Raw genomic sequence first — 22,252 nt, forward strand, 5'->3', positions numbered from 1 at the left:
ATCATTTTGGACTCTGGTATTTGCTGAATCCGGGTGACCTGACAATCGATGGTGGTGCCGCTGGTGATTCTGGCCTTCTTGGAATCTGTTGGGCCTATGTGTTAGCTCACACATCACTTGGGTATCCATGGTAACTACCACAACATGGTCATCTGCAGTTTACATCTAGCCCGTGGCATTGAATGGCATTTTAAAAGTGCTAAGGGTCCTGGTGCAATAATCCTCCCATGAGGATCAGCCTCAACGGCTTTGTAGATTGCACTCATGTCAGCAACTCCATATACATTTTTTTTTCTTCATGCTTCTTTCTTCATCCTTTTTTCTTTCTGTCATTCAGACTTTCATTCATTCGATCTCTCTCACTCACTTGCTTTAACTCATTTGTTCTCACTCACTCACTCACTCACTCAATCACTCACTCACTCATTCACTCTCACTCACTCTCACTCTCTCACTCACTCGCTCACTAAGTCAGTCTCTCTCTCTCTCTCTCTTTTTCTTTTTATATATATTTTTTTCCGTCTTCTTCTTCTTCTTCTTCTTCTTCAGACCCTGTCATAGCACTAATGCCTTTCCAATACCACCAGCAGATGGAGACACTCCATTGCAACATTGGTTGTGAGCAGCAGTTTCTAAAAACAAATGCCTCATGGCGGATTTCCCATCCATCAATGGATGGTAAATTTTGTTTTTATCATTCACTGACCACAGAAACCAATGCATGGTCAAGCAACAGCAATGACACACCCTTGTGTATAGGCATGAGACCCTCATGTCATTTAACAGGATTCAGCACCACCCACAAGACAGCTACCTGTCATGTCATGTCAAACCTGCACAGGTGTGCTAGATTATTATTATTTAGTTTTATTTTATTTTTTTACACCAATCAGTGTGCAAACATGGTCATTAAAACGCTAAATGAATAGACGTTCATAAACCAGTCAGTGCAACTCATCATTTTGGTCTCCAATTCTCAAACTCAAATTCTCACCCACGGAGGATTAAATGAGAATCTTTCTTGTTTAACACTGGAATGGGGTGGTGCACTGTTCACTACCCGAAGATACTGCCACATCGGGTCAATGCATAGGGCGACAGAAGCAAGCTTCCAAATCAGCTCCCTTTCTCAAAAATCCATTTAATTTATGGTCCCCAGATAGGGAACGTATGTATCAGTATGTGCTCACAAGTCACCCAAGTGCAAGTATTCACACAAAAAAAAACGTGCCTCAGGATGCGATCTGTCGCAAGATCCTTTCTTTTTTTACACTTGATCTAAGCCAAAAGGCCTAGAGGGGATAACCGGGAAAGGGGTGGACCCAACCATGTCCCCTTCATGAGCACTCACATTACTCATAGGAATGGAAGGAAGGCTGGCAGCCAACCAGCCTCCCATACACTTTCTGGGTGGGTGGCAGTCAGCCACCCATACATACATACAGCACAGGCTAAACCCACATCATCACTTAAAAAAAGGACAGGCGACCATTGCACTCTGATGGAGCATTTAGCAATGCAATCCATAGCCTGGCTTTTGCCTGAACCCCCATCACTCCTCCTCTTGCATATAAGACAATATTTCAGATCTGCATATGAAAACAACACGCCTACCTTTGTTGCACATAGCTGCCTGCCTGTCTCTAGTTACCCCACTGGCTGTAGCTGCGTCCCTTCCGACATGGAATAACACCAACTGTAACGATAAACTGAAAATTAACAGTATAAACCTGCATCATTTTGGACTCTGGTATTTGCTGAATCCGGGTGACCTGACAATCGATGGTGGTGCCGCTGGTGATTCTGGCCTTCTTGGAATCTGTTGGGCCTATGTGTTAGCTCACACATCACTTGGGTATCCATGGTAACTACCACAACATGGTCATCTGCAGTTTACATCTAGCCCGTGGCATTGAATGGCATTTTAAAAGTGCTAAGGGTCCTGGTGCAATAATCCTCCCATGAGGATCAGCCTCAACGGCTTTGTAGATTGCACTCATGTCAGCAACTCCATATACATTTTTTTTTCTTCATGCTTCTTTCTTCATCCTTTTTTCTTTCTGTCATTCAGACTTTCATTCATTCGATCTCTCTCACTCACTTGCTTTAACTCATTTGTTCTCACTCACTCACTCACTCAATCACTCACTCAATCACTCACTCACTCATTCACTCTCACTCACTCTCACTCTCTCACTCACTCGCTCACTAAGTCAGTCTCTCTCTCTCTCTCTCTTTTTCTTTTTATATATATTTTTTTCCGTCTTCTTCTTCTTCTTCTTCTTCTTCTTCTTCTTCTTCTTCTTCTTCAGACCCTGTCATAGCACTAATGCCTTTCCAATACCACCAGCAGATGGAGACACTCCATTGCAACATTGGTTGTGAGCAGCAGTTTCTAAAAACAAATGCCTCATGGCGGATTTCCCATCCATCAATGGATGGTAAATTTTGTTTTTATCATTCACTGACCACAGAAACCAATGCATGGTCAAGCAACAGCAATGACACACCCTTGTGTATAGGCATGAGACCCTCATGTCATTTAACAGGATTCAGCACCACCCACAAGACAGCTACCTGTCATGTCATGTCAAACCTGCACAGGTGTGCTAGATTATTATTATTTAGTTTTATTTTATTTTTTTACACCAATCAGTGTGCAAACATGGTCATTAAAACGCTAAATGAATAGACGTTCATAAACCAGTCAGTGCAACTCATCATTTTGGTCTCCAATTCTCAAACTCAAATTCTCACCCACGGAGGATTAAATGAGAATCTTTCTTGTTTAACACTGGAATGGGGTGGTGCACTGTTCACTACCCGAAGATACTGCCACATCGGGTCAATGCATAGGGCGACAGAAGCAAGCTTCCAAATCAGCTCCCTTTCTCAAAAATCCATTTAATTTATGGTCCCCAGATAGGGAACGTATGTATCAGTATGTGCTCACAAGTCACCCAAGTGCAAGTATTCACACAAAAAAAAACGTGCCTCAGGATGCGATCTGTCGCAAGATCCTTTCTTTTTTTACACTTGATCTAAGCCAAAAGGCCTAGAGGGGATAACCGGGAAAGGGGTGGACCCAACCATGTCCCCTTCATGAGCACTCACATTACTCATAGGAATGGAAGGAAGGCTGGCAGCCAACCAGCCTCCCATACACTTTCTGGGTGGGTGGCAGTCAGCCACCCATACATACATACAGCACAGGCTAAACCCACATCATCACTTAAAAAAAGGACAGGCGACCATTGCACTCTGATGGAGCATTTAGCAATGCAATCCATAGCCTGGCTTTTGCCTGAACCCCCATCACTCCTCCTCTTGCATATAAGACAATATTTCAGATCTGCATATGAAAACAACACGCCTACCTTTGTTGCACATAGCTGCCTGCCTGTCTCTAGTTACCCCACTGGCTGTAGCTGCGTCCCTTCCGACATGGAATAACACCAACTGTAACGATAAACTGAAAATTAACAGTATAAACCTGCATCATTTTGGACTCTGGTATTTGCTGAATCCGGGTGACCTGACAATCGATGGTGGTGCCGCTGGTGATTCTGGCCTTCTTGGAATCTGTTGGGCCTATGTGTTAGCTCACACATCACTTGGGTATCCATGGTAACTACCACAACATGGTCATCTGCAGTTTACATCTAGCCCGTGGCATTGAATGGCATTTTAAAAGTGCTAAGGGTCCTGGTGCAATAATCCTCCCATGAGGATCAGCCTCAACGGCTTTGTAGATTGCACTCATGTCAGCAACTCCATATACATTTTTTTTTCTTCATGCTTCTTTCTTCATCCTTTTTTCTTTCTGTCATTCAGACTTTCATTCATTCGATCTCTCTCACTCACTTGCTTTAACTCATTTGTTCTCACTCACTCACTCACTCACTCAATCACTCACTCATTCACTCTCACTCACTCTCACTCACTCGCTCACTAAGTCAGTCTCTCTCTCTCTCTTTTTCTTTTTATATATATTTTTTTCCGTCTTCTTCTTCTTCTTCTTCTTCTTCTTCAGACCCTGTCATAGCACTAATGCCTTTCCAATACCACCAGCAGATGGAGACACTCCATTGCAACATTGGTTGTGAGCAGCAGTTTCTAAAAACAAATGCCTCATGGCGGATTTCCCATCCATCAATGGATGGTAAATTTTGTTTTTATCATTCACTGACCACAGAAACCAATGCATGGTCAAGCAACAGCAATGACACACCCTTGTGTATAGGCATGAGACCCTCATGTCATTTAACAGGATTCAGCACCACCCACAAGACAGCTACCTGTCATGTCATGTCAAACCTGCACAGGTGTGCTAGATTATTATTATTTAGTTTTATTTTATTTTTTTACACCAATCAGTGTGCAAACATGGTCATTAAAACGCTAAATGAATAGACGTTCATAAACCAGTCAGTGCAACTCATCATTTTGGTCTCCAATTCTCAAACTCAAATTCTCACCCACGGAGGATTAAATGAGAATCTTTCTTGTTTAACACTGGAATGGGGTGGTGCACTGTTCACTACCCGAAGATACTGCCACATCGGGTCAATGCATAGGGCGACAGAAGCAAGCTTCCAAATCAGCTCCCTTTCTCAAAAATCCATTTAATTTATGGTCCCCAGATAGGGAACGTATGTATCAGTATGTGCTCACAAGTCACCCAAGTGCAAGTATTCACACAAAAAAAAACGTGCCTCAGGATGCGATCTGTCGCAAGATCCTTTCTTTTTTTTTACACTTGATCTAAGCCAAAAGGCCTAGAGGGGATAACCGGGAAAGGGGTGGACCCAACCATGTCCCCTTCATGAGCACTCACATTACTCATAGGAATGGAAGGAAGGCTGGCAGCCAACCAGCCTCCCATACACTTTCTGGGTGGGTGGCAGTCAGCCACCCATACATACATACAGCACAGGCTAAACCCACATCATCACTTAAAAAAAGGACAGGCGACCATTGCACTCTGATGGAGCATTTAGCAATGCAATCCATAGCCTGGCTTTTGCCTGAACCCCCATCACTCCTCCTCTTGCATATAAGACAATATTTCAGATCTGCATATGAAAACAACACGCCTACCTTTGTTGCACATAGCTGCCTGCCTGTCTCTAGTTACCCCACTGGCTGTAGCTGCGTCCCTTCCGACATGGAATAACACCAACTGTAACGATAAACTGAAAATTAACAGTATAAACCTGCATCATTTTGGACTCTGGTATTTGCTGAATCCGGGTGACCTGACAATCGATGGTGGTGCCGCTGGTGATTCTGGCCTTCTTGGAATCTGTTGGGCCTATGTGTTAGCTCACACATCACTTGGGTATCCATGGTAACTACCACAACATGGTCATCTGCAGTTTACATCTAGCCCGTGGCATTGAATGGCATTTTAAAAGTGCTAAGGGTCCTGGTGCAATAATCCTCCCATGAGGATCAGCCTCAACGGCTTTGTAGATTGCACTCATGTCAGCAACTCCATATACATTTTTTTTTCTTCATGCTTCTTTCTTCATCCTTTTTTCTTTCTGTCATTCAGACTTTCATTCATTCGATCTCTCTCACTCACTTGCTTTAACTCATTTGTTCTCACTCACTCACTCACTCACTCACTCATTCACTCTCACTCACTCTCACTCTCTCACTCACTCGCTCACTAAGTCAGTCTCTCTCTCTCTCTCTCTTTTTCTTTTTATATATATTTTTTTCCGTCTTCTTCTTCTTCTTCTTCTTCTTCTTCTTCAGACCCTGTCATAGCACTAATGCCTTTCCAATACCACCAGCAGATGGAGACACTCCATTGCAACATTGGTTGTGAGCAGCAGTTTCTAAAAACAAATGCCTCATGGCGGATTTCCCATCCATCAATGGATGGTAAATTTTGTTTTTATCATTCACTGACCACAGAAACCAATGCATGGTCAAGCAACAGCAATGACACACCCTTGTGTATAGGCATGAGACCCTCATGTCATTTAACAGGATTCAGCACCACCCACAAGACAGCTACCTGTCATGTCATGTCAAACCTGCACAGGTGTGCTAGATTATTATTATTTAGTTTTATTTTATTTTTTTACACCAATCAGTGTGCAAACATGGTCATTAAAACGCTAAATGAATAGACGTTCATAAACCAGTCAGTGCAACTCATCATTTTGGTCTCCAATTCTCAAACTCAAATTCTCACCCACGGAGGATTAAATGAGAATCTTTCTTGTTTAACACTGGAATGGGGTGGTGCACTGTTCACTACCCGAAGATACTGCCACATCGGGTCAATGCATAGGGCGACAGAAGCAAGCTTCCAAATCAGCTCCCTTTCTCAAAAATCCATTTAATTTATGGTCCCCAGATAGGGAACGTATGTATCAGTATGTGCTCACAAGTCACCCAAGTGCAAGTATTCACACAAAAAAAAACGTGCCTCAGGATGCGATCTGTCGCAAGATCCTTTCTTTTTTTACACTTGATCTAAGCCAAAAGGCCTAGAGGGGATAACCGGGAAAGGGGTGGACCCAACCATGTCCCCTTCATGAGCACTCACATTACTCATAGGAATGGAAGGAAGGCTGGCAGCCAACCAGCCTCCCATACACTTTCTGGGTGGGTGGCAGTCAGCCACCCATACATACATACAGCACAGGCTAAACCCACATCATCACTTAAAAAAAGGACAGGCGACCATTGCACTCTGATGGAGCATTTAGCAATGCAATCCATAGCCTGGCTTTTGCCTGAACCCCCATCACTCCTCCTCTTGCATATAAGACAATATTTCAGATCTGCATATGAAAACAACACGCCTACCTTTGTTGCACATAGCTGCCTGCCTGTCTCTAGTTACCCCACTGGCTGTAGCTGCGTCCCTTCCGACATGGAATAACACCAACTGTAACGATAAACTGAAAATTAACAGTATAAACCTGCATCATTTTGGACTCTGGTATTTGCTGAATCCGGGTGACCTGACAATCGATGGTGGTGCCGCTGGTGATTCTGGCCTTCTTGGAATCTGTTGGGCCTATGTGTTAGCTCACACATCACTTGGGTATCCATGGTAACTACCACAACATGGTCATCTGCAGTTTACATCTAGCCCGTGGCATTGAATGGCATTTTAAAAGTGCTAAGGGTCCTGGTGCAATAATCCTCCCATGAGGATCAGCCTCAACGGCTTTGTAGATTGCACTCATGTCAGCAACTCCATATACATTTTTTTTTCTTCATGCTTCTTTCTTCATCCTTTTTTCTTTCTGTCATTCAGACTTTCATTCATTCGATCTCTCTCACTCACTTGCTTTAACTCATTTGTTCTCACTCACTCACTCACTCACTCACTCAATCACTCACTCATTCACTCTCACTCACTCTCACTCTCTCACTCACTCGCTCACTAAGTCAGTCTCTCTCTCTCTCTCTCTTTTTCTTTTTATATATATTTTTTTCCGTCTTCTTCTTCTTCTTCTTCTTCTTCTTCTTCAGACCCTGTCATAGCACTAATGCCTTTCCAATACCACCAGCAGATGGAGACACTCCATTGCAACATTGGTTGTGAGCAGCAGTTTCTAAAAACAAATGCCTCATGGCGGATTTCCCATCCATCAATGGATGGTAAATTTTGTTTTTATCATTCACTGACCACAGAAACCAATGCATGGTCAAGCAACAGCAATGACACACCCTTGTGTATAGGCATGAGACCCTCATGTCATTTAACAGGATTCAGCACCACCCACAAGACAGCTACCTGTCATGTCATGTCAAACCTGCACAGGTGTGCTAGATTATTATTATTTAGTTTTATTTTATTTTTTTACACCAATCAGTGTGCAAACATGGTCATTAAAACGCTAAATGAATAGACGTTCATAAACCAGTCAGTGCAACTCATCATTTTGGTCTCCAATTCTCAAACTCAAATTCTCACCCACGGAGGATTAAATGAGAATCTTTCTTGTTTAACACTGGAATGGGGTGGTGCACTGTTCACTACCCGAAGATACTGCCACATCGGGTCAATGCATAGGGCGACAGAAGCAAGCTTCCAAATCAGCTCCCTTTCTCAAAAATCCATTTAATTTATGGTCCCCAGATAGGGAACGTATGTATCAGTATGTGCTCACAAGTCACCCAAGTGCAAGTATTCACACAAAAAAAAAACGTGCCTCAGGATGCGATCTGTCACAAGATCCTTTCTTTTTTTACACTTGATCTAAGCCAAAAGGCCTAGAGGGGATAACCGGGAAAGGGGTGGACCCAACCATGTCCCCTTCATGAGCACTCACATTACTCATAGGAATGGAAGGAAGGCTGGCAGCCAACCAGCCTCCCATACACTTTCTGGGTGGGTGGCAGTCAGCCACCCATACATACATACAGCACAGGCTAAACCCACATCATCACTTAAAAAAAGGACAGGCGACCATTGCACTCTGATGGAGCATTTAGCAATGCAATCCATAGCCTGGCTTTTGCCTGAACCCCCATCACTCCTCCTCTTGCATATAAGACAATATTTCAGATCTGCATATGAAAACAACACGCCTACCTTTGTTGCACATAGCTGCCTGCCTGTCTCTAGTTACCCCACTGGCTGTAGCTGCGTCCCTTCCGACATGGAATAACACCAACTGTAACGATAAACTGAAAATTAACAGTATAAACCTGCATCATTTTGGACTCTGGTATTTGCTGAATCCGGGTGACCTGACAATCGATGGTGGTGCCGCTGGTGATTCTGGCCTTCTTGGAATCTGTTGGGCCTATGTGTTAGCTCACACATCACTTGGGTATCCATGGTAACTACCACAACATGGTCATCTGCAGTTTACATCTAGCCCGTGGCATTGAATGGCATTTTAAAAGTGCTAAGGGTCCTGGTGCAATAATCCTCCCATGAGGATCAGCCTCAACGGCTTTGTAGATTGCACTCATGTCAGCAACTCCATATACATTTTTTTTTCTTCATGCTTCTTTCTTCATCCTTTTTTCTTTCTGTCATTCAGACATTCATTCATTCGATCTCTCTCACTCACTTGCTTTAACTCATTTGTTCTCACTCACTCACTCACTCACTCAATCACTCACTCACTCATTCACTCTCACTCACTCTCACTCTCTCACTCACTCGCTCACTAAGTCAGTCTCTCTCTCTCTCTCTCTCTTTTTCTTTTTATATATATTTTTTTCCGTCTTCTTCTTCTTCTTCTTCTTCTTCAGACCCTGTCATAGCACTAATGCCTTTCCAATACCACCAGCAGATGGAGACACTCCATTGCAACATTGGTTGTGAGCAGCAGTTTCTAAAAACAAATGCCTCATGGCGGATTTCCCATCCATCAATGGATGGTAAATTTTGTTTTTATCATTCACTGACCACAGAAACCAATGCATGGTCAAGCAACAGCAATGACACACCCTTGTGTATAGGCATGAGACCCTCATGTCATTTAACAGGATTCAGCACCACCCACAAGACAGCTACCTGTCATGTCATGTCAAACCTGCACAGGTGTGCTAGATTATTATTATTTAGTTTTATTTTATTTTTTTACACCAATCAGTGTGCAAACATGGTCATTAAAACGCTAAATGAATAGACGTTCATAAACCAGTCAGTGCAACTCATCATTTTGGTCTCCAATTCTCAAACTCAAATTCTCACCCACGGAGGATTAAATGAGAATCTTTCTTGTTTAACACTGGAATGGGGTGGTGCACTGTTCACTACCCGAAGATACTGCCACATCGGGTCAATGCATAGGGCGACAGAAGCAAGCTTCCAAATCAGCTCCCTTTCTCAAAAATCCATTTAATTTATGGTCCCCAGATAGGGAACGTATGTATCAGTATGTGCTCACAAGTCACCCAAGTGCAAGTATTCACACAAAAAAAAACGTGCCTCAGGATGCGATCTGTCGCAAGATCCTTTCTTTTTTTACACTTGATCTAAGCCAAAAGGCCTAGAGGGGATAACCGGGAAAGGGGTGGACCCAACCATGTCCCCTTCATGAGCACTCACATTACTCATAGGAATGGAAGGAAGGCTGGCAGCCAACCAGCCTCCCATACACTTTCTGGGTGGGTGGCAGTCAGCCACCCATACATACATACATACAGCACAGGCTAAACCCACATCATCACTTAAAAAAAGGACAGGCGACCATTGCACTCTGATGGAGCATTTAGCAATGCAATCCATAGCCTGGCTTTTGCCTGAACCCCCATCACTCCTCCTCTTGCATATAAGACAATATTTCAGATCTGCATATGAAAACAACACGCCTACCTTTGTTGCACATAGCTGCCTGCCTGTCTCTAGTTACCCCACTGGCTGTAGCTGCGTCCCTTCCGACATGGAATAACACCAACTGTAACGATAAACTGAAAATTAACAGTATAAACCTGCATCATTTTGGACTCTGGTATTTGCTGAATCCGGGTGACCTGACAATCGATGATGGTGCCGCTGGTGATTCTGGCCTTCTTGGAATCTGTTGGGCCTATGTGTTAGCTCACACATCACTTGGGTATCCATGGTAACTACCACAACATGGTCATCTGCAGTTTACATCTAGCCCGTGGCATTGAATGGCATTTTAAAAGTGCTAAGGGTCCTGGTGCAATAATCCTCCCATGAGGATCAGCCTCAACGGCTTTGTAGATTGCACTCATGTCAGCAACTCCATATACATTTTTTTTTCTTCATGCTTCTTTCTTCATCCTTTTTTCTTTCTGTCATTCAGACTTTCATTCATTCGATCTCTCTCACTCACTTGCTTTAACTCATTTGTTCTCACTCACTCACTCACTCACTCAATCACTCACTCACTCATTCACTCTCACTCACTCTCACTCTCTCACTCACTCGCTCACTAAGTCAGTCTCTCTCTCTCTCTCTTTTTCTTTTTATATATATTTTTTTCCGTCTTCTTCTTCTTCTTCTTCTTCTTCTTCTTCTTCTTCAGACCCTGTCATAGCACTAATGCCTTTCCAATACCACCAGCAGATGGAGACACTCCATTGCAACATTGGTTGTGAGCAGCAGTTTCTAAAAACAAATGCCTCATGGCGGATTTCCCATCCATCAATGGATGGTAAATTTTGTTTTTATCATTCACTGACCACAGAAACCAATGCATGGTCAAGCAACAGCAATGACACACCCTTGTGTATAGGCATGAGACCCTCATGTCATTTAACAGGATTCAGCACCACCCACAAGACAGCTACCTGTCATGTCATGTCAAACCTGCACAGGTGTGCTAGATTATTATTATTTAGTTTTATTTTATTTTTTTACACCAATCAGTGTGCAAACATGGTCATTAAAACGCTAAATGAATAGACGTTCATAAACCAGTCAGTGCAACTCATCATTTTGGTCTCCAATTCTCAAACTCAAATTCTCACCCACGGAGGATTAAATGAGAATCTTTCTTGTTTAACACTGGAATGGGGTGGTGCACTGTTCACTACCCGAAGATACTGCCACATCGGGTCAATGCATAGGGCGACAGAAGCAAGCTTCCAAATCAGCTCCCTTTCTCAAAAATCCATTTAATTTATGGTCCCCAGATAGGGAACGTATGTATCAGTATGTGCTCACAAGTCACCCAAGTGCAAGTATTCACACAAAAAAAAACGTGCCTCAGGATGCGATCTGTCGCAAGATCCTTTCTTTTTTTACACTTGATCTAAGCCAAAAGGCCTAGAGGGGATAACCGGGAAAGGGGTGGACCCAACCATGTCCCCTTCATGAGCACTCACATTACTCATAGGAATGGAAGGAAGGCTGGCAGCCAACCAGCCTCCCATACACTTTCTGGGTGGGTGGCAGTCAGCCACCCATACATACATACAGCACAGGCTAAACCCACATCATCACTTAAAAAAAGGACAGGCGACCATTGCACTCTGATGGAGCATTTAGCAATGCAATCCATAGCCTGGCTTTTGCCTGAACCCCCATCACTCCTCCTCTTGCATATAAGACAATATTTCAGATCTGCATATGAAAACAACACGCCTACCTTTGTTGCACATAGCTGCCTGCCTGTCTCTAGTTACCCCACTGGCTGTAGCTGCGTCCCTTCCGACATGGAATAACACCAACTGTAACGATAAACTGAAAATTAACAGTATAAACCTGCATCATTTTGGACTCTGGTATTTGCTGAATCCGGGTGACCTGACAATCGATGGTGGTGCCGCTGGTGATTCTGGCCTTCTTGGAATCTGTTGGGCCTATGTGTTAGCTCACACATCACTTGGGTATCCATGGTAACTACCACAACATGGTCATCTGCAGTTTACATCTAGCCCGTGGCATTGAATGGCATTTTAAAAGTGCTAAGGGTCCTGGTGCAATAATCCTCCCATGAGGATCAGCCTCAACGGCTTTGTAGATTGCACTCATGTCAGCAACTCCATATACATTTTTTTTTCTTCATGCTTCTTTCTTCATCCTTTTTTCTTTCTGTCATTCAGACTTTCATTCATTCGATCTCTCTCACTCACTTGCTTTAACTCATTTGTTCTCACTCACTCACTCACTCACTCAATCACTCACTCACTCATTCACTCTCACTCACTCTCACTCTCTCACTCACTCGCTCACTAAGTCAGTCTCTCTCTCTCTCTCTCTCTTTTTCTTTTTATATATATTTTTTTCCGTCTTCTTCTTCTTCTTCTTCTTCTTCAGACCCTGTCATAGCACTAATGCCTTTCCAATACCACCAGCAGATGGAGACACTCCATTGCAACATTGGTTGTGAGCAGCAGTTTCTAAAAACAAATGCCTCATGGCGGATTTCCCATCCATCAATGGATGGTAAATTTTGTTTTTATCATTCACTGACCACAGAAACCAATGCATGGTCAAGCAACAGCAATGACACACCCTTGTGTATAGGCATGAGACCCTCATGTCATTTAAGAGGATTCAGCACCACCCACAAGACAGCTACCTGTCATGTCATGTCAAACCTGCACAGGTGTGCTAGATTATTATTATTTAGTTTTATTTTATTTTTTTACACCAATCAGTGTGCAAACATGGTCATTAAAACGCTAAATGAATAGACGTTCATAAACCAGTCAGTGCAACTCATCATTTTGGTCTCCAATTCTCAAACTCAAATTCTCACCCACGGAGGATTAAATGAGAATCTTTCTTGTTTAACACTGGAATGGGGTGGTGCACTGTTCACTACCCGAAGATACTGCCACATCGGGTCAATGCATAGGGCGACAGAAGCAAGCTTCCAAATCAGCTCCCTTTCTCAAAAATCCATTTAATTTATGGTCCCCAGATAGGGAACGTATGTATCAGTATGTGCTCACAAGTCACCCAAGTGCAAGTATTCACACAAAAAAAAACGTGCCTCAGGATGCGATCTGTCGCAAGATCCTTTCTTTTTTTACACTTGATCTAAGCCAAAAGGCCTAGAGGGGATAACCGGGAAAGGGGTGGACCCAACCATGTCCCCTTCATGAGCACTCACATTACTCATAGGAATGGAAGGAAGGCTGGCAGCCAACCAGCCTCCCATACACTTTCTGGGTGGGTGGCAGTCAGCCACCCATACATACATACAGCACAGGCTAAACCCACATCATCACTTAAAAAAAGGACAGGCGACCATTGCACTCTGATGGAGCATTTAGCAATGCAATCCATAGCCTGGCTTTTGCCTGAACCCCCATCACTCCTCCTCTTGCATATAAGACAATATTTCAGATCTGCATATGAAAACAACACGCCTACCTTTGTTGCACATAGCTGCCTGCCTGTCTCTAGTTACCCCACTGGCTGTAGCTGCGTCCCTTCCGACATGGAATAACACCAACTGTAACGATAAACTGAAAATTAACAGTATAAACCTGCATCATTTTGGACTCTGGTATTTGCTGAATCCGGGTGACCTGACAATCGATGGTGGTGCCGCTGGTGATTCTGGCCTTCTTGGAATCTGTTGGGCCTATGTGTTAGCTCACACATCACTTGGGTATCCATGGTAACTACCACAACATGGTCATCTGCAGTTTACATCTAGCCCGTGGCATTGAATGGCATTTTAAAAGTGCTAAGGGTCCTGGTGCAATAATCCTCCCATGAGGATCAGCCTCAACGGCTTTGTAGATTGCACTCATGTCAGCAACTCCATATACATTTTTTTTTCTTCATGCTTCTTTCTTCATCCTTTTTTCTTTCTGTCATTCAGACTTTCATTCATTCGATCTCTCTCACTCACTTGCTTTAACTCATTTGTTCTCACTCACTCACTCACTCACTCAATCACTCACTCACTCATTCACTCTCACTCACTCTCACTCTCTCACTCACTCGCTCACTAAGTCAGTCTCTCTCTCTCTCTCTCTTTTTCTTTTTATATATATTTTTTTCCGTCTTCTTCTTCTTCTTCTTCTTCTTCAGACCCTGTCATAGCACTAATGCCTTTCCAATACCACCAGCAGATGGAGACACTCCATTGCAACATTGGTTGTGAGCAGCAGTTTCTAAAAACAAATGCCTCATGGCGGATTTCCCATCCATCAATGGATGGTAAATTTTGTTTTTATCATTCACTGACCACAGAAACCAATGCATGGTCAAGCAACAGCAATGACACACCCTTGTGTATAGGCATGAGACCCTCATGTCATTTAACAGGATTCAGCACCACCCACAAGACAGCTACCTGTCATGTCATGTCAAACCTGCACAGGTGTGCTAGATTATTATTATTTAGTTTTATTTTATTTTTTTACACCAATCAGTGTGCAAACATGGTCATTAAAACGCTAAATGAATAGACGTTCATAAACCAGTCAGTGCAACTCATCATTTTGGTCTCCAATTCTCAAACTCAAATTCTCACCCACGGAGGATTAAATGAGAATCTTTCTTGTTTAACACTGGAATGGGGTGGTGCACTGTTCACTACCCGAAGATACTGCCACATCGGGTCAATGCATAGGGCGACAGAAGCAAGCTTCCAAATCAGCTCCCTTTCTCAAAAATCCATTTAATTTATGGTCCCCAGATAGGGAACGTATGTATCAGTATGTGCTCACAAGTCACCCAAGTGCAAGTATTCACACAAAAAAAAACGTGCCTCAGGATGCGATCTGTCGCAAGATCCTTTCTTTTTTTACACTTGATCTAAGCCAAAAGGCCTAGAGGGGATAACCGGGAAAGGGGTGGACCCAACCATGTCCCCTTCATGAGCACTCACATTACTCATAGGAATGGAAGGAAGGCTGGCAGCCAACCAGCCTCCCATACACTTTCTGGGTGGGTGGCAGTCAGCCACCCATACATACATACAGCACAGGCTAAACCCACATCATCACTTAAAAAAAGGACAGGCGACCATTGCACTCTGATGGAGCATTTAGCAATGCAATCCATAGCCTGGCTTTTGCCTGAACCCCCATCACTCCTCCTCTTGCATATAAGACAATATTTCAGATCTGCATATGAAAACAACACGCCTACCTTTGTTGCACATAGCTGCCTGCCTGTCTCTAGTTACCCCACTGGCTGTAGCTGCGTCCCTTCCGACATGGAATAACACCAACTGTAACGATAAACTGAAAATTAACAGTATAAACCTGCATCATTTTGGACTCTGGTATTTGCTGAATCCGGGTGACCTGACAATCGATGGTGGTGCCGCTGGTGATTCTGGCCTTCTTGGAATCTGTTGGGCCTATGTGTTAGCTCACACATCACTTGGGTATCCATGGTAACTACCACAACATGGTCATCTGCAGTTTACATCTAGCCCGTGGCATTGAATGGCATTTTAAAAGTGCTAAGGGTCCTGGTGCAATAATCCTCCCATGAGGATCAGCCTCAACGGCTTTGTAGATTGCACTCATGTCAGCAACTCCATATACATTTTTTTTTCTTCATGCTTCTTTCTTCATCCTTTTTTCTTTCTGTCATTCAGACTTTCATTCATTCGATCTCTCTCACTCACTTGCTTTAACTCATTTGTTCTCACTCACTCACTCACTCACTCAATCACTCACTCACTCATTCACTCTCACTCACTCTCACTCTCTCACTCACTCGCTCACTAAGTCAGTCTCTCTCTCTCTCTCTCTCTTTTTCTTTTTATATATATTTTTTTCCGTCTTCTTCTTCTTCTTCTTCTTCTTCTTCTTCAGACCCTGTCATAGCACTAATGCCTTTCCAATACCACCAGCAGATGGAGACACTCCATTGCAACATTGGTTGTGAGCAGCAGTTTCTAAAAACAAATGCCTCATGGCGGATTTCCCATCCATCAATGGATGGTAAATTTTGTTTTTATCATTCACTGACCACAGAAACCAATGCATGGTCAAGCAACAGCAATGACACACCCTTGTGTATAGGCATGAGACCCTCATGTCATTTAACAGGATTCAGCACCACCCACAAGACAGCTACCTGTCATGTCATGTCAAACCTGCACAGGTGTGCTAGATTATTATTATTTAGTTTTATTTTATTTTTTTACACCAATCAGTGTGCAAACATGGTCATTAAAACGCTAAATGAATAGACGTTCATAAACCAGTCACTGCAACTCATCATTTTGGTCTCCAATTCTCAAACTCAAATTCTCACCCACGGAGGATTAAATGAGAATCTTTCTTGTTTAACACTGGAATGGGGTGGTGCACTGTTCACTACCCGAAGATACTGCCACATCGGGTCAATGCATAGGGCGACAGAAGCAAGCTTCCAAATCAGCTCCCTTTCTCAAAAATCCATTTAATTTATGGTCCCCAGATAGGGAACGTATGTATCAGTATGTGCTCACAAGTCACCCAAGTGCAAGTATTCACACAAAAAAAAACGTGCCTCAGGATGCGATCTGTCGCAAGATCCTTTCTTTTTTTACACTTGATCTAAGCCAAAAGGCCTAGAGGGGATAACCGGGAAAGGGGTGGACCCAACCATGTCCCCTTCATGAGCACTCACATTACTCATAGGAATGGAAGGAAGGCTGGCAGCCAACCAGCCTCCCATACACTTTCTGGGTGGGTGGCAGTCAGCCACCCATACATACATACAGCACAGGCTAAACCCACATCATCACTTAAAAAAAGGACAGGCGACCATTGCACTCTGATGGAGCATTTAGCAATGCAATCCATAGCCTGGCTTTTGCCTGAACCCCCATCACTCCTCCTCTTGCATATAAGACAATATTTCAGATCTGCATATGAAAACAACACGCCTACCTTTGTTGCACATAGCTGCCTGCCTGTCTCTAGTTACCCCACTGGCTGTAGCTGCGTCCCTTCCGACATGGAATAACACCAACTGTAACGATAAACTGAAAATTAACAGTATAAACCTGCATCATTTTGGACTCTGGTATTTGCTGAATCCGGGTGACCTGACAATCGATGGTGGTGCCGCTGGTGATTCTGGCCTTCTTGGAATCTGTTGGGCCTATGTGTTAGCTCACACATCACTTGGGTATCCATGGTAACTACCACAACATGGTCATCTGCAGTTTACATCTAGCCCGTGGCATTGAATGGCATTTTAAAAGTGCTAAGGGTCCTGGTGCAATAATCCTCCCATGAGGATCAGCCTCAACGGCTTTGTAGATTGCACTCATGTCAGCAACTCCATATACATTTTTTTTTCTTCATGCTTCTTTCTTCATCCTTTTTTCTTTCTGTCATTCAGACTTTCATTCATTCGATCTCTCTCACTCACTTGCTTTAACTCATTTGTTCTCACTCACTCACTCACTCACTCAATCACTCACTCACTCATTCACTCTCACTCACTCTCACTCACTCACTCGCTCACTAAGTCAGTCTCTCTCTCTCTCTCTCTTTTTCTTTTTATATATATTTTTTTCCGTCTTCTTCTTCTTCTTCTTCTTCTTCAGACCCTGTCATAGCACTAATGCCTTTCCAATACCACCAGCAGATGGAGACACTCCATTGCAACATTGGTTGTGAGCAGCAGTTTCTAAAAACAAATGCCTCATGGCGGATTTCCCATCCATCAATGGATGGTAAATTTTGTTTTTATCATTCACTGACCACAGAAACCAATGCATGGTCAAGCAACAGCAATGACACACCCTTGTGTATAGGCATGAGACCCTCATGTCATTTAACAGGATTCAGCACCACCCACAAGACAGCTACCTGTCATGTCATGTCAAACCTGCACAGGTGTGCTAGATTATTATTATTTAGTTTTATTTTATTTTTTTACACCAATCAGTGTGCAAACATGGTCATTAAAACGCTAAATGAATAGACGTTCATAAACCAGTCAGTGCAACTCATCATTTTGGTCTCCAATTCTCAAACTCAAATTCTCACCCACGGAGGATTAAATGAGAATCTTTCTTGTTTAACACTGGAATGGGGTGGTGCACTGTTCACTACCCGAAGATACTGCCACATCGGGTCAATGCATAGGGCGACAGAAGCAAGCTTCCAAATCAGCTCCCTTTCTCAAAAATCCATTTAATTTATGGTCCCCAGATAGGGAACGTATGTATCAGTATGTGCTCACAAGTCACCCAAGTGCAAGTATTCACACAAAAAAAAAAACGTGCCTCAGGATGCGATCTGTCGCAAGATCCTTTCTTTTTTTACACTTGATCTAAGCCAAAAGGCCTAGAGGGGATAACCGGGAAAGGGGTGGACCCAACCATGTCCCCTTCATGAGCACTCACATTACTCATAGGAATGGAAGGAAGGCTGGCAGCCAACCAGCCTCCCATACACTTTCTGGGTGGGTGGCAGTCAGCCACCCATACATACATACAGCACAGGCTAAACCCACATCATCACTTAAAAAAAGGACAGGCGACCATTGCACTCTGATGGAGCATTTAGCAATGCAATCCATAGCCTGGCTTTTGCCTGAACCCCCATCACTCCTCCTCTTGCATATAAGACAATATTTCAGATCTGCATATGAAAACAACACGCCTACCTTTGTTGCACATAGCTGCCTGCCTGTCTCTAGTTACCCCACTGGCTGTAGCTGCGTCCCTTCCGACATGGAATAACACCAACTGTAACGATAAACTGAAAATTAACAGTATAAACCTGCATCATTTTGGACTCTGGTATTTGCTGAATCCGGGTGACCTGACAATCGATGGTGGTGCCGCTGGTGATTCTGGCCTTCTTGGAATCTGTTGGGCCTATGTGTTAGCTCACACATCACTTGGGTATCCATGGTAACTACCACAACATGGTCATCTGCAGTTTACATCTAGCCCGTGGCATTGAATGGCATTTTAAAAGTGCTAAGGGTCCTGGTGCAATAATCCTCCCATGAGGATCAGCCTCAACGGCTTTGTAGATTGCACTCATGTCAGCAACTCCATATACATTTTTTTTTCTTCATGCTTCTTTCTTCACCCTTTTTTCTTTCTGTCATTCAGACTTTCATTCATTCGATCTCTCTCACTCACTTGCTTTAACTCATTTGTTCTCACTCACTCACTCACTCACTCAATCACTCACTCACTCATTCACTCTCACTCACTCTCACTCTCTCACTCACTCGCTCACTAAGTCAGTCTCTCTCTCTCTCTCTCTTTTTCTTTTTATATATATTTTTTTCCGTCTTCTTCTTCTTCTTCTTCTTCTTCTTCTTCAGACCCTGTCATAGCACTAATGCCTTTCCAATACCACCAGCAGATGGAGACACTCCATTGCAACATTGGTTGTGAGCAGCAGTTTCTAAAAACAAATGCCTCATGGCGGATTTCCCATCCATCAATGGATGGTAAATTTTGTTTTTATCATTCACTGACCACAGAAACCAATGCATGGTCAAGCAACAGCAATGACACACCCTTGTGTATAGGCATGAGACCCTCATGTCATTTAACAGGATTCAGCACCACCCACAAGACAGCTACCTGTCATGTCATGTCAAACCTGCACAGGTGTGCTAGATTATTATTATTTAGTTTTATTTTATTTTTTTACACCAATCAGTGTGCAAACATGGTCATTAAAACGCTAAATGAATAGACGTTCATAAACCAGTCAGTGCAACTCATCATTTTGGTCTCCAATTCTCAAACTCAAATTCTCACCCACGGAGGATTAAATGAGAATCTTTCTTGTTTAACACTGGAATGGGGTGGTGCACTGTTCACTACCCGAAGATACTGCCACATCGGGTCAATGCATAGGGCGACAGAAGCAAGCTTCCAAATCAGCTCCCTTTCTCAAAAATCCATTTAATTTATGGTCCCCAGATAGGGAACGTATGTATCAGTATGTGCTCACAAGTCACCCAAGTGCAAGTATTCACACAAAAAAAACGTGCCTCAGGATGCGATCTGTCGCAAGATCCTTTCTTTTTTTACACTTGATCTAAGCCAAAAGGCCTAGAGGGGATAACCGGGAAAGGGGTGGACCCAACCATGTCCCCTTCATGAGCACTCACATTACTCATAGGAATGGAAGGAAGGCTGGCAGCCAACCAGCCTCCCATACACTTTCTGGGTGGGTGGCAGTCAGCCACCCATACATACATACAGCACAGGCTAAACCCACATCATCACTTAAAAAAAGGACAGGCGACCATTGCACTCTGATGGAGCATTTAGCAATGCAATCCATAGCCTGGCTTTTGCCTGAACCCCCATCACTCCTCCTCTTGCATATAAGACAATATTTCAGATCTGCATATGAAAACAACACGCCTACCTTTGTTGCACATAGCTGCCTGCCTGTCTCTAGTTACCCCACTGGCTGTAGCTGCGTCCCTTCCGACATGGAATAACACCAACTGTAACGATAAACTGAAAATTAACAGTATAAACCTGCATCATTTTGGACTCTGGTATTTGCTGAATCCGGGTGACCTGACAATCGATGGTGGTGCCGCTGGTGATTCTGGCCTTCTTGGAATCTGTTGGGCCTATGTGTTAGCTCACACATCACTTGGGTATCCATGGTAACTACCACAACATGGTCATCTGCAGTTTACATCTAGCCCGTGGCATTGAATGGCATTTTAAAAGTGCTAAGGGTCCTGGTGCAATAATCCTCCCATGAGGATCAGCCTCAACGGCTTTGTAGATTGCACTCATGTCAGCAACTCCATATACATTTTTTTTTCTTCATGCTTCTTTCTTCATCCTTTTTTCTTTCTGTCATTCAGACTTTCATTCATTCGATCTCTCTCACTCACTTGCTTTAACTCATTTGTTCTCACTCACTCACTCACTCACTCAATCACTCACTCACTCATTCACTCTCACTCACTCTCACTCTCTCACTCACTCGCTCACTAAGTCAGTCTCTCTCTCTCTCTCTTTTTCTTTTTATATATATTTTTTTCCGTCTTCTTCTTCTTCTTCTTCTTCTTCTTCTTCAGACCCTGTCATAGCACTAATGCCTTTCCAATACCACCAGCAGATGGAGACACTCCATTGCAACATTGGTTGTGAGCAGCAGTTTCTAAAAACAAATGCCTCATGGCGGATTTCCCATCCATCAATGGATGGTAAATTTTGTTTTTATCATTCACTGACCACAGAAACCAATGCATGGTCAAGCAACAGCAATGACACACCCTTGTGTATAGGCATGAGACCCTCATGTCATTTAACAGGATTCAGCACCACCCACAAGACAGCTACCTGTCATGTCATGTCAAACCTGCACAGGTGTGCTAGATTATTATTATTTAGTTTTATTTTATTTTTTTACACCAATCAGTGTGCAAACATGGTCATTAAAACGCTAAATGAATAGACGTTCATAAACCAGTCAGTGCAACTCATCATTTTGGTCTCCAATTCTCAAACTCAAATTCTCACCCACGGAGGATTAAATGAGAATCTTTCTTGTTTAACACTGGAATGGGGTGGTGCACTGTTCACTACCCGAAGATACTGCCACATCGGGTCAATGCATAGGGCGACAGAAGCAAGCTTCCAAATCAGCTCCGTTTCTCAAAAATCCATTTAATTTATGGTCCCCAGATAGGGAACGTATGTATCAGTATGTGCTCACAAGTCACCCAAGTGCAAGTATTCACACAAAAAAAAACGTGCCTCAGGATGCGATCTGTCGCAAGATCCTTTCTTTTTTTACACTTGATCTAAGCCAAAAGGCCTAGAGGGGATAACCGGGAAAGGGGTGGACCCAACCATGTCCCCTTCATGAGCACTCACATTACTCATAGGAATGGAAGGAAGGCTGGCAGCCAACCAGC

General features: G+C 43.3%; 13 pseudogenes; all 13 read right to left on the minus strand.

Moving 5' to 3' along the window:
* Nucleotides 1-1,039: 1,039 nt before the first annotated feature.
* LOC130287225 (U2 spliceosomal RNA) lies at nt 1,040-1,303 on the minus strand (annotated as a pseudogene).
* Nucleotides 1,304-2,802: 1,499 nt separating this feature from the next.
* Nucleotides 2,803-3,066, minus strand: LOC130287226 (U2 spliceosomal RNA; annotated as a pseudogene).
* Nucleotides 3,067-4,523: 1,457 nt separating this feature from the next.
* LOC130288678 (U2 spliceosomal RNA) lies at nt 4,524-4,789 on the minus strand (annotated as a pseudogene).
* Nucleotides 4,790-6,253: 1,464 nt separating this feature from the next.
* LOC130287227 (U2 spliceosomal RNA) lies at nt 6,254-6,517 on the minus strand (annotated as a pseudogene).
* A 1,476-nt stretch (nt 6,518-7,993) lies between these two features.
* On the minus strand, nt 7,994-8,258 carry LOC130286703 (U2 spliceosomal RNA; annotated as a pseudogene).
* Nucleotides 8,259-9,730: 1,472 nt separating this feature from the next.
* LOC130287228 (U2 spliceosomal RNA) lies at nt 9,731-9,994 on the minus strand (annotated as a pseudogene).
* A 1,484-nt stretch (nt 9,995-11,478) lies between these two features.
* Nucleotides 11,479-11,742, minus strand: LOC130287229 (U2 spliceosomal RNA; annotated as a pseudogene).
* A 1,472-nt stretch (nt 11,743-13,214) lies between these two features.
* On the minus strand, nt 13,215-13,478 carry LOC130287230 (U2 spliceosomal RNA; annotated as a pseudogene).
* A 1,470-nt stretch (nt 13,479-14,948) lies between these two features.
* LOC130287231 (U2 spliceosomal RNA) lies at nt 14,949-15,212 on the minus strand (annotated as a pseudogene).
* Nucleotides 15,213-16,690: 1,478 nt separating this feature from the next.
* Nucleotides 16,691-16,954, minus strand: LOC130287233 (U2 spliceosomal RNA; annotated as a pseudogene).
* Nucleotides 16,955-18,420: 1,466 nt separating this feature from the next.
* Nucleotides 18,421-18,686, minus strand: LOC130288344 (U2 spliceosomal RNA; annotated as a pseudogene).
* A 1,476-nt stretch (nt 18,687-20,162) lies between these two features.
* LOC130288863 (U2 spliceosomal RNA) lies at nt 20,163-20,425 on the minus strand (annotated as a pseudogene).
* Nucleotides 20,426-21,899: 1,474 nt separating this feature from the next.
* LOC130288621 (U2 spliceosomal RNA) lies at nt 21,900-22,163 on the minus strand (annotated as a pseudogene).
* Between the last annotated feature and the right edge of the window lie 89 nt (nt 22,164-22,252).

The sequence above is a fragment of the Hyla sarda genome, chromosome 8, assembly GCF_029499605.1.
Source record: "Hyla sarda isolate aHylSar1 chromosome 8, aHylSar1.hap1, whole genome shotgun sequence".
NCBI classification, from domain to species: domain Eukaryota; kingdom Metazoa; phylum Chordata; class Amphibia; order Anura; family Hylidae; genus Hyla; species Hyla sarda.